The following is an 11,564-nucleotide window of genomic DNA, read 5'->3' as shown; positions in this document are numbered from 1 at the left end:
GGAATGAATCATGGTATAAAACTGTAAAATTTTACAGTTTCATAACATGTTTTTCAGTTTGATTAATAAGGATAAATGCTTAATAGATTTTTGTTTTGAAACTGTAACATTTTACAGTTTCAAAACTTACTTTTCAGTTTGATCACTATTTAGAGATTATTTGCTTGAACCTTACAAAAATTGAAAAATAACATATGTTTTCCCCATTGTTACTGTTTTTTGTCGTTTCATTTTTTTTCCTTTTAGTTTATCAATATTTAGCACATTTTGCTATGTTTTTTTTGCTATAATTTATCCATTTATTCTTTTTTTTTGGGCAATATTCTAGACATTCCGGTGAGTCTCCAGTGATGTTCTTAACGTCCAGTGAACGTTCTGAACATTTCGGCGACTTCCATTAACGTTCTTAACACTCCGGCAAACTTTCGGCGAAACTCCGGCGACTTCTTGGTGATACTCCGGCGACTTCCTGGCGATGTTGAACATTCCGACGAGTCTCCGGCGACCGTTTGACGGAAGTCCTACGGTAGTAAGATGTGAACAGTGTCTGTAAATTAAAAAAAAAAAAAAAAAAAGATTTTTTGGTAACAATTAAAAATGTATTAGACTAATTGGTGCAAGTATTTTATTTTGAGATTAGCTGGGTTTTGAACTTGGTACATGAGACTTATCAGTAAGTTCCCCTTATTATTATTCATATATCGTTACTCTTGCTTATTAACCCATACAAGCTCAAAATCCAGCCATAGGGTAAATTACCAGACCAGTGTATTTGGGCTTTTCTTTGTGCCATGTTATTATTTTATTATTATGATTTGGTCATTAGATGCTCATTATCTTAAATAGTTACTTATGCTCTGCATAAATTCTCCCCCTTTAAGACCCTTATACCTCAAGGGGCATCAAGGAATGTAGAGATGGGAATCCCTCATGGAGGGGTAGTGGAAGTGCCCTTTATGCCTTTCTTCCTCAACTCATCTTTCACTTTTCTCACCCACAAAAGGGACTTTTTTTTTTTATTGATGGATATGGCTTTTCCTTGGCAAGCCTCATGCTTGGTTTACACCATTCTCATCAACATAGATTTTAAGATGACGCATGTTTGATATTATTTTTGTTTTCTGTTTTATATTATCGAAAATTGGTAAACAAAAATTGACAAAAAATTTGATAAACAAACTCATTTTCATAGTGGTTTTCAATTCCCAAAACTCAAATATGATACATAAATTTAATAATGCAATCTCAATATAAAAGATTTGAACAACGTTAAATATTTTTACCTATGAAAAGAAAGATGTGGATAACTATTTCATAGATTCTCCAAAAATGATGCTAAAACATATTGTCCAAACTCATTTATTAGTCCTTTATGTTTTATTCCTTTTTATTTTTTATTTTTCATTTCTCTTCATAAATTCAAATCCAAAGTCATCCTAATGATATTGTCAATAAATTCTCTTAAATGTATAATTCATCTGCAAATCAGTCCATTTTGTGGTTTTAAGATTTTATTTTCATTTCTGAATCGAATTGAATAGCAATATATTCAACTAGCAAGATTTGAACACCTAGCTATCTTGGCTGTGGAATTGAATTGCTTAACTAATTCAGCAATGTTGCTTGTTAGTTTATTTTTTTTAATAAAATATATATCATATGTCCTGTTATATAATATTTTAAGAACCGTAAGATTGAATTGAGCCAAATTAGTTTTTATAGTTGAGTTATGATTCGATTAAGCTCAATGATTTAGTTACAGTTCTAATTTATTTAGAATCATATGAACCGATTTGATTCATAATATATTCTAAAATTGGACCAATTCAATCACTTAGCACCCTACTATTTTTCTTTAAACTATAAAAATAAAAGTATAGCATGTAAAGTATTTTCTTTATTATTCTTTTGGCTTGGTATTTTCCCTCTTTCCCAAATCTTATTATATATTAACAAATGAAATGTCAATCAACGTGAATGAGAAAAAGTTTATTTATACAATTTTTTTGTTTTGTTTTGTTTTTTTTTTTTTTTTTTTTTAAAGTAATTGTGAAGATAAAGCACTTTTCAAAGCATAATATATATATATATATATATTTAAACTAATGGGTGGCACACACAATGTGTATGTAATTCAGATAAGCAAGTATAAAAATAAATAATAAAGAAATTAATATCAAAATATTTATGTTGTCTAAATGGTAAGAGTGTTCTTAATGAAATCTAAGGTCTTAGGTTTAACAACATAGATTCATTTTTTTTTTCTTTTTCTTTTTTTAATATTTAACTTCCATACTAATCTTTAATTAAGGACTACGAAATTACCCCCAACAACAATTATACCAATGCAGAATGAATACCCCTTTTTTTTAATTTTTCATAATATTGTTAGGATAAATTATACTAAGAAAATACAACAAATTTTACAAATTTAACATAATTATACCTATTTTTTTTTAATAAAGTTAACACAAAGAAAATGAATACACGTAGTTTATACATACAATTAGGGTTTATGGCACTTTATATATTGAATTATCGCCAATTTGTCTACTTAATTCTTAAACTATCCCTTGAATTTATTAAGCCTGAAAGTCAAAGATCACTTTTTAGTTGAAAAGTCAAAAAGAGATTAAAAAAGTTAACAAGTCAACAAACTAGAAAAAAAAAAGTCAAAGGTAGAGTTTGGTTTAGTTTTAAAATCATAATTTGAGAATAGAGTTGCATTTTGAGTTTGTGAGTTGTTGAATCATGATTTGAGAAAAAAACATTTATTTGGTTATGAGTTTTGAAAAGAGTTTTGAATGGAATTTTGAATTGAGTTTTGAATTTTTGAAATGAGTTTTGAAATAAGAAAAGTTGTTTGATTATGAGTTTTGAAAAAAGTTTTTAAAACTTAATTCAAAAACTTATAACTCATAACCAAACACACAATTCAAAACTCTACTGAAAATTCTATTCCAAGCTCATAACCAAACTCATTTTAAAATTCAATTCAAAAAAATAATTATTGAAAAAAATAAATTTAATATTTAAAAAATTCAAAAAATTCTGAAAATATTTTTTTATTGAAAATATTAAAAAATATATTATTTTTTGTTAAAAAAAATTTCAGCTAATGCTTTAAAATTACTTTTGATTGTATATTTGATTGGAAATTTTTTTTTTTATTTCTTTGTTTAAATTTTTTTTTAAATTACTGTGTCAAATTAATTTTTGTTAAATTTTTTTTTTGTTAATTTTAAATAAATGGAAAAATAATTTGTCATTTTGGTCTAAAAAAATAATTCCTATGTTTTAAACATATCACAAACAAAATTTTTTTTTTTTTCAAATAATAGGTGGCAATTGAAAAAAAAAAAAAAGGAAAAAAAAAGCACTATTCGGTTGACGGGCCGGACGTCCGAAAGGATGTCCAGACGAATGACTGGATAGATCCAAAAATTCAAAAACTATCCAAGAGGATGTCTGAGAAGACGACCGGGTAAACCCGATTTCAAAATTTAAAATTTAAAAACTCATTTTGCCAAACATGTTTTGAAAAGAATTTTCATACGTGAGGTGGAATCAATTTTTGAAAACTACATCCAAACACAACACTGAAATAGAAGGGTGGAATTATGATTCCATCCCTAAACCAATCACAGCCAAAGATATATTTTCTCTCTATTTTTTTGCACATCTTTTCATAAAAAATCAAAATTTATACCAAACATACTAACTGTTTTTACCTTATATTTTAGTCAAAAAATCAAAAAATTACTAAAATAGCCTATTTCCAAACAAGGAGTTTATTTAGTTCCTAAACTATCAATTGAATCTATTAAGTTTCTAAATTATTTAAATCAAACCTATTTAGTCCCTAAAAAGTTACAAAAATAAAATATAAACCCATAAGCATTATAAATTGATAAAAGACCCTAACTAATTAAAATTTTATTTTAAAAAAACCTTCGCTTTTTATTCCGTCTTTAAAAAGTAGGCATTAGCACTTATGGTGAATTCCTTTATAAGGGTAAAGGCAATTATCTATAATATTTTCTTACTTATATTTTAAAATGGCTATGTGTACTTTCCTTTATCTAGTATTATATGTCAGAAATAATTTCTAATGGATTGTTTTAAAAAATTTCACTAAGTTTTTTTTATTTTATTTTATTTTATATAATTTAATTAATATCTTTTTTTTTCTATTATTGTTTGTAGCAAAATATTATTATTTAAACTATCTAATTCTACTTTTTTAGTAGATCTAATACACATATAATTTTATTAGCAATATTGATAAATCAGACTCTAATACTAATTTAAACACACAATGAAATAAAACACTTTTTAAAGACAACAATAAAAATTTTAGATTTTTTATAATAAAATTTTAATTAGTTAGTGTCTTTTACTAATTTATAATACTCACAGTCATATATTTTGATTTTGTAATTATTATAGGGACCAAATATGTTTGAATTAAATATTTTAGGGACTTAATAGATTCGATCGATAGTTTAGAGGCTAAATCAATTTTGATTCATATACTTTAAGAACTTAATAGATTTAATTGATAGGTTAGGAACTAAATAGACAATTTAACGATAGTTCACAAGTAGATCATTACATTGTTATTAAGAGATAAATATATATATATATATATATATATATATATATAAAAGAGATAATTACATTGTTATTAAGAATAATTGATTAAAAGGGAGTAACATATTCTTGAATTAAAATTTTAATAAAATACAAAATAATTTGGTTAAATTTTTAAGATTCAACATATATTTTTTTGAAATCTCGAATAGAGATTAATGTAATTTACTTTAATTGTTATTACCATACTATTATTGTTGGAAATTTTGAATTTAATTTACTTCAATGGTTGTGTCTCTTGAAATGAAAGGGTGTGTCCTTTTGAAGGATCACAACCTTTTTGAAGAGTCACTTAGAAGTCTTTATATTCCATGTCCCTCACTTCATTTTTAATGGGGAATTGCCATTCTTCTTCACTTTGCATTTTTTTTCTTCATTTTTCCTGAGTCTAATTTTCCTATAAAGAGAGTTCATGCACAGCAAAGTTCGCTAGGCTTGCAATAGTAGTGCTGCTAGTGCAAGACATTGATCGTTGTATCCTGGGAGATAGACGTCCATTGAATCCTAAGCACCGGTGGGAGGACGAATCTGTCTTAAGGAAAGAGTGTCACACACTCGACTCGATCAGGTTTTATTTTTTTTATGTACTATAAATCACGTTATTATGTTGATTAAAATGGAATTGCTGAAAGGAAGAATAGAACCCTAAAAGAAATGATGAATGCCATGTTACTAAGTTCAGGCTTACCACAGAACTTGTGGGGGGAAGCAATATTGTCTGCTAATTATGTTCTTAATAGAATACCCCACAAGAAAACCAAAAGCATTCCTTATGAATTGTGGAAAGGTCGACCACCTTCCTACAAATACTTAAAAGTGTGGGGGTGTTTGGCAAAAGTAGAAGTACCTGTTCCTAAAAAGACTAAGATAGGACCAAAAATAGTAGATTGTGTGTTTATTGGTTATGCTCAGAATAGTAGTGCATATCGGTTTCTGACTTATAAATCAGATATACCTGATATAAATGTGAACACTATTATAGAGTCAAGGAATGCTGTGTTTTTTGAACATATCTTTCCTTACAAGAAAGGACAGGAATTAAGTTCATAGAAAAGAACTTATGATTGTACACAAAGTCAAGAGACTAATGACAATCAAACACAAGAGACTAGTAATAGTCTCGACCAACAGGATTTAACTAATGATGAACCAAGACGAGGTAAGAGAGCGAGAACATCAAAATCCTTTGGTCCAGATTTTCTGACATACTTGTTAGAAAATGAACCTCAAAGCTTTAAGGCAGCAATGACAGGTCCTGAAGCACCTTTGTGGAAAGAGGCTGTTAATAATGAAATTGAATCAATTATGCAAAATCATACTTGGGAATTGGTGGATCTTCCACCAGGTTCTAAACCTCTTGGATATAAATGGATATTCAAGAGAAAAATGAAAGCAGATGGTTCAATTGATAAGTATAAAGCAAGACTTGTTGTTAAAGGTTACAGACAAAAGGAAGGTCTGGACTATTTTGACACATATTCCCCTGTGACAAGAATAACATCCATTCGCATGCTTGTTTCTATAGCAGCATTGTTTAATTTAGAAATACATCAAATGGATGTTAAGACAGCTTTCTTAAACGGTGATCTAAATGAAGAGATCTATATGGAACAACCCGAAGGGTTTGTAGTATCAGGGCAAGAAAAGAAAGTTTGTCGACTTGTAAAATCCCTTTATGGATTAAAACAAGCACCTAAGCAATGGCATGAAAAATTTGATCATGCAATGCTTACTAATGGGTTTAAGATAAACGAATGTGACAAATACGTCTATGTTAAGAACACTGACCAAGGATATGTCATAGTTTGTCTTTATGTGGATGACATGCTTATCATTGGAAGCAGTCAAAACATGATCAAATCAACTAAGCAGATGCTTAACAAAAGATTTGATATGAAAGATATGGGGGTCGCAGATGTTATATTAGGAATGAAAATTACTAAAACATCTGATGGATATGCATTATCTCAATCTCATTATATTGAGAAAATTCTTGATAAATTTATCAAGGATGATTTGAATTTAGCTAGAACACCTGTAGACATCAGTCTTTATTTATCGAAAAATAAAGGTGATGCAGTGTCTCAGTTAAAATACTCCCAAATCATTGGAAGCCTAATGTACCTAATGAATTGTACTCGTCCTGATATAGCATATGCTATAAGTAAATTGAGTAGGTACACTAGTAACCCTGGAGAAGACCATTGGAAAGCGATCATTCGAGTTCTTAGATATCTAAGATTTACTCGTGATCAAGGTTTGAACTTTACTCGATATCCAGCAGTACTTGAAGGTTATTGTGATGCCAATTGGATATCGGATACTAAAGATTCAAAATCCACTAGTGGATATGTCTTTACTCTAGGAGGCGCTGCTGTTTCTTGGAAGTCCACGAAACAAACGTGCATCGCACGATCCACAATGGAATCCGAGTTCATTGCTTTAGACAAAGCAGGTGAAGAAGTAGAATGGCTTCGTCACTTCTTAGAAGACATTCCAATGTGGCCAAAACCTGTGCCGGCTATTTGCATTCATTGTGATAGTCAATCTGCAATAGGCAGGGCACAGAATCATATGTATAATGGTAAGTCACGACATATTCGTCGTCGACATAATACCGTAAGGCAATTGTTGTCAAACGGAATAATCTCAATAGATTATATAAAATCTAAAGAGAATATTGCGGATCCGTTAACAAAAGGTTTGACAAAAGAGCTAGTGTATAGTTCATCGAAGGGGATGGGATTAAAGCCTATTACATAAGAGTCGTCATAATGGTAACCCTACTTATATGACTGGAGATCCCAAGAACTAAGTTCAAAGGGACAACTAAGTTATGTATGGCTCGCCAGAAATCACCAAGGGATTAAAATTCCTACCCATTCCTATGGTGAGAGTGATATCTGCAACATATGTTGTATGTAGAGGTATAAGGATAAGCTTTGCTTTTAATGATTACTTATATCTTGATTAAGACATAAAATCAAGACGAGTATAAGGAGATACTCACAATAAGAATCACCTATATGAGTGTTGAACTGGGGCCGGTTCTATGAGAATGCAAAGGCTAAATTCTCTAGAAACACTTATGAAAACCAGGCGCGTTCAAGGCAAAAATAAACACAACAGTGAGAACCACGATGTGTTAGAAGATATTTTGTGTGAAATCTATTGTCTTGGCTTACACAAACGGCTGAACAATTCAAGGCATCGCGTCCATTGGTTAGCCAGTAAGTCCGATAGGTTATCAGTAGGGAAGGTTCAAAGCCGAAAACTACCTATCCTGATGCAAGATATTTTCGACTTATACTCTTTCGTTAAGTCTGCATATTGTTGCATTTCCGTTGTCATCAAATTCCATTCATGTGGGGGATTGTTGGAAATGGTTAATTTTTCCTCAAGTTTGGTCTATTTTTTAGGTGGGCCCCGAGTGTCGATTTACTCGGGTCAAAGTGGTAACGCGTTCTATGCCGCGTTGTGATTCACGTGGTATATTTGGTTGCTCAAAACCATTACCGAGTGAATGGAAAATTGAAGCCAAAGTGTGCTCCATGGAAATGGAGTTTTGGTGGAAATTCCTTAAGGTTGTAAATTGGCTTGTCCCACATTGATTTGGTGGGAAGTTTTGAAAGGGTTTATAAGGCTTAGGGTGAGATACTTGGGGTGTGCCCCAAGGGGTACCCAAGTGTTTTAGAGGGAGAGGTTATGGGCAAAATGGTCTAGACCCATTGGACCCAAAAACCACCACACGCGCGCGCGCGCGCCGCCGCCGCCGTCCGTCCGGTCGGGCGGGCGCGGGTGTGTGGTTGGGTTGGGCTTCTAATCTTTTTGGGCCAAAAACATTTGAATTTAATTTTATTTTTTATTAAAATAAAATCCAGAATTCAAATTAAATTAGTTTGGATTTTTTGTTCATCCAAACAGGGCCCTTCCCGGTTTCAAACAGAAATAAACTGTTTTGGAATTAATGCACACCCAAACAGGGCCCTTCCCGTTTTACTATCTGTTTGAATTAATTCAAATCTGTTTGAATTCAAAACCCAACAGGTATGATACCTGTTCAATTCAAAACCAAGAGCTACATACCTGTTTATTTCAAATCTAAGAGCCACCTTCACATCTATAAATAGGACCACCCTCATTTGATATTTTGCATTCAGAAATTTCGTATTTCACCTCTGTTAATTCTATTCTTCATCTTGCTGCATTTTATTTTCAAAAGAAAGAGTGTAAACACTTAGTGTGTTCGTAAGGCAAACAATTAGTAGTGCTGCTATTGTTTGTGGAAGATCATTTCATCCTGGGAGATAGACATCCGAATTCTGAAAGCACCGTGGAGAGGACGAATCTATCTTAAGGACACAGTGTTAAACACTGGACTTGATCAGAAAAATAATTCGAAGAAATTAAATCAAGTAAGTTATTTAATTACTTTCAGTGTTGTTTTTATTTGTTTATTTATTCAGATTTTAATTTTGTTTTTGTAACAAAATAAAATCTGTTTTTTATTTATTTATTTTTATTTCGAGTTTGATATTTGTAATCAAACATATTCTCTCCTTTTCTCTATTTCTTTTATTCTTGTTGTTGTTTTGTACACAACAGAATTAAATCTTTTTAAATACAGTGAAGATTGTCCAACAATTTTTTGGACTAATAAGAAGCCATCTCAGTTACCTTATAGAAGCCCGACCACATTTGTTTTTAGAGATAAATAATGAGATTGGAGTAGTAGTGAATTGAGTCTATAAAAATTATTTTTGTTTTAAAAAATTATTATGGAATTAAGAGTCTTATGGAATTATAAAATCTTTCCAAGAAGAAGAGCAACAATCCCATAAGAGAGATGATATTAAAATTGAATTCCATGAAATTGGAGATAAAAAGACTATTTTGCCTCTTACTTCATAAAAATAGCTAGCTCTTTCTACATAATAAGGGTTTTTATATAATTTCATAAATTTAATCACAATCAACTAATATCACTATATAGTGCACAAATAAATATAATTTATTCTGCATCATCAATTTAATACCACTATATTAATAATTTTCTCATTGAATTACACCGTATTAATAATCCTCTTATTCAAATAAACGGGCCTTATTTGCTTAGCAATTACCAAACGTGCACATTTTTGTAATAAAAATGGGAAATTCTAACATGCACATACTTAAAAGGGGTGCATCATATACTCCCATAGTTATGTCATTTTTTTATAACTATGATCAATTTTCTTCTTTAGTTATGACTTATGAAATTTTTAGTTATACATCATGTTATGTTTGGTTATAACATTTCCTATTTTCTTTTAATTATAACTTAGAAAATATGAAATTATATCATTTTATTTCTTTAGTTATATGGTACATATGTACACACTAGTGTTTCTCAATAAAAAGAATGTTGCTATTAGCACTCCATCAATCATTTTGGATCCTCCATTTTTTTTGTCTTTTTTATTACAATAATAATCTCAAATGAAATTACTAAAAAAAAAAATCAATAATTTTAAGATACCCCATCTCATAATTAAGCTCGCACACCCACTACATTATGAGATAGAGTTTATAAGAGCCCCCATTTCCATCACCACCAATCCATCTTCCTCAAATCCCACCTTAAAAACCTATCAACCCTCAAAATCTTAAAAATCTTTTGACGGTAATGGTGACAATTATTAGATTACATACATTTCTTTGGCAATAAATATTCAAGAAATCAAAAATTTTGTAGAAAACTTCAAGAAACATAGTCATGAATATTCAAAAGCGAAGGAAAGGAAAAAAAATTCAGTGAATATATGATAAATTATTGAGTGATAATCTCAAACTAACAATGTATATGTAGAGAATTATATGTAAGAAATGGTTTGGCAAAATAGATTTTTCTTAAACTTTGGCCTAATTTTTAGGTGGGACTCATGTGTTAAAGTTGGCGAATCCATGTGGCAATGTGTTCTTTGCCACATAATGATTCATGTTATATATTTGGTTGCTCAAAACCATTATCGAGTGAATAAAAAATCGATGCCAAAATGAGCTCCATGAAAATGGTGTTTTGGTGAAGTTTCCATAAAGGATGGAGTTAAGGTTTGTCCCACATTGCTTTGGTGGGCAAACTTGGGTATGGGTTTATAAGCCTTGGGTTTGCATCTTGGGGAGGGCCCCAAGGGGTAGCCAAATTTTGTGGAAGAATAAGGTTATGGGCAAAGTGGACCCAAAACAAACACACACAAGCCACCGCCATCCATTTGCCCGGTCGGTTAGGCTGGGCATGGACACGGATGCGTGATGTGAGGTTGGGTTGGGCTTGTCCAGCCCAATGCTTATCTTTTTGGACCAAAAACATTTAAATTTTATTTTTTCTAAAATTAAATTCTTACCATTTGGAATTTGAATTTTGATTTGAAATTCAAAATTAATTCCAAATTGACCCTAACGTTTCTGAACGTTGGCAGTTTGGTCCAATGCACTTATTTCTCCAAACCGAACAAGTTCTTGCCTGTCTAAATTCAACCTGAACAAGTTTTATCTATTCAAATCTGTCCAAATAGGTTTTTACCTGTTCAACTTTGTCCCGAACAGGTTTTTTACCTGTTGAAATCTGTTTTGAAAAGCCACAAGTTCTCTTATAAATAGTCAGCCCCTCATTTAGATTTTGTAATCAATTTTTCCGTTTGTGCTTTTACTATTTCTCTCTGTATTTTGCTGCATTTATTTTCTGTGAGAAAGAGTATATACATAGAGTGTGTTCATTGTGCGAACAGTTTGTAGTGCCGCTACTATTTGTTGTAGATCATTTCATCTTGGGAGATAGGCGTCCATAATCTGTGAGCACCCTAGAGAGGACGAATATGTCTTAAGGAGACAATATTGAACACTAGACTTGATCTAAATATTTGAGAAAA

The sequence above is a fragment of the Camellia sinensis genome, chromosome 9 (genome assembly GCF_055761805.1).
Source record: "Camellia sinensis isolate YWXY chromosome 9, ASM5576180v1, whole genome shotgun sequence".
NCBI lineage: Eukaryota > Viridiplantae > Streptophyta > Magnoliopsida > Ericales > Theaceae > Camellia > Camellia sinensis.
The sequence above is the reverse complement of the archived record's forward strand: the minus strand, read 5'-3'. Positions refer to the sequence as shown.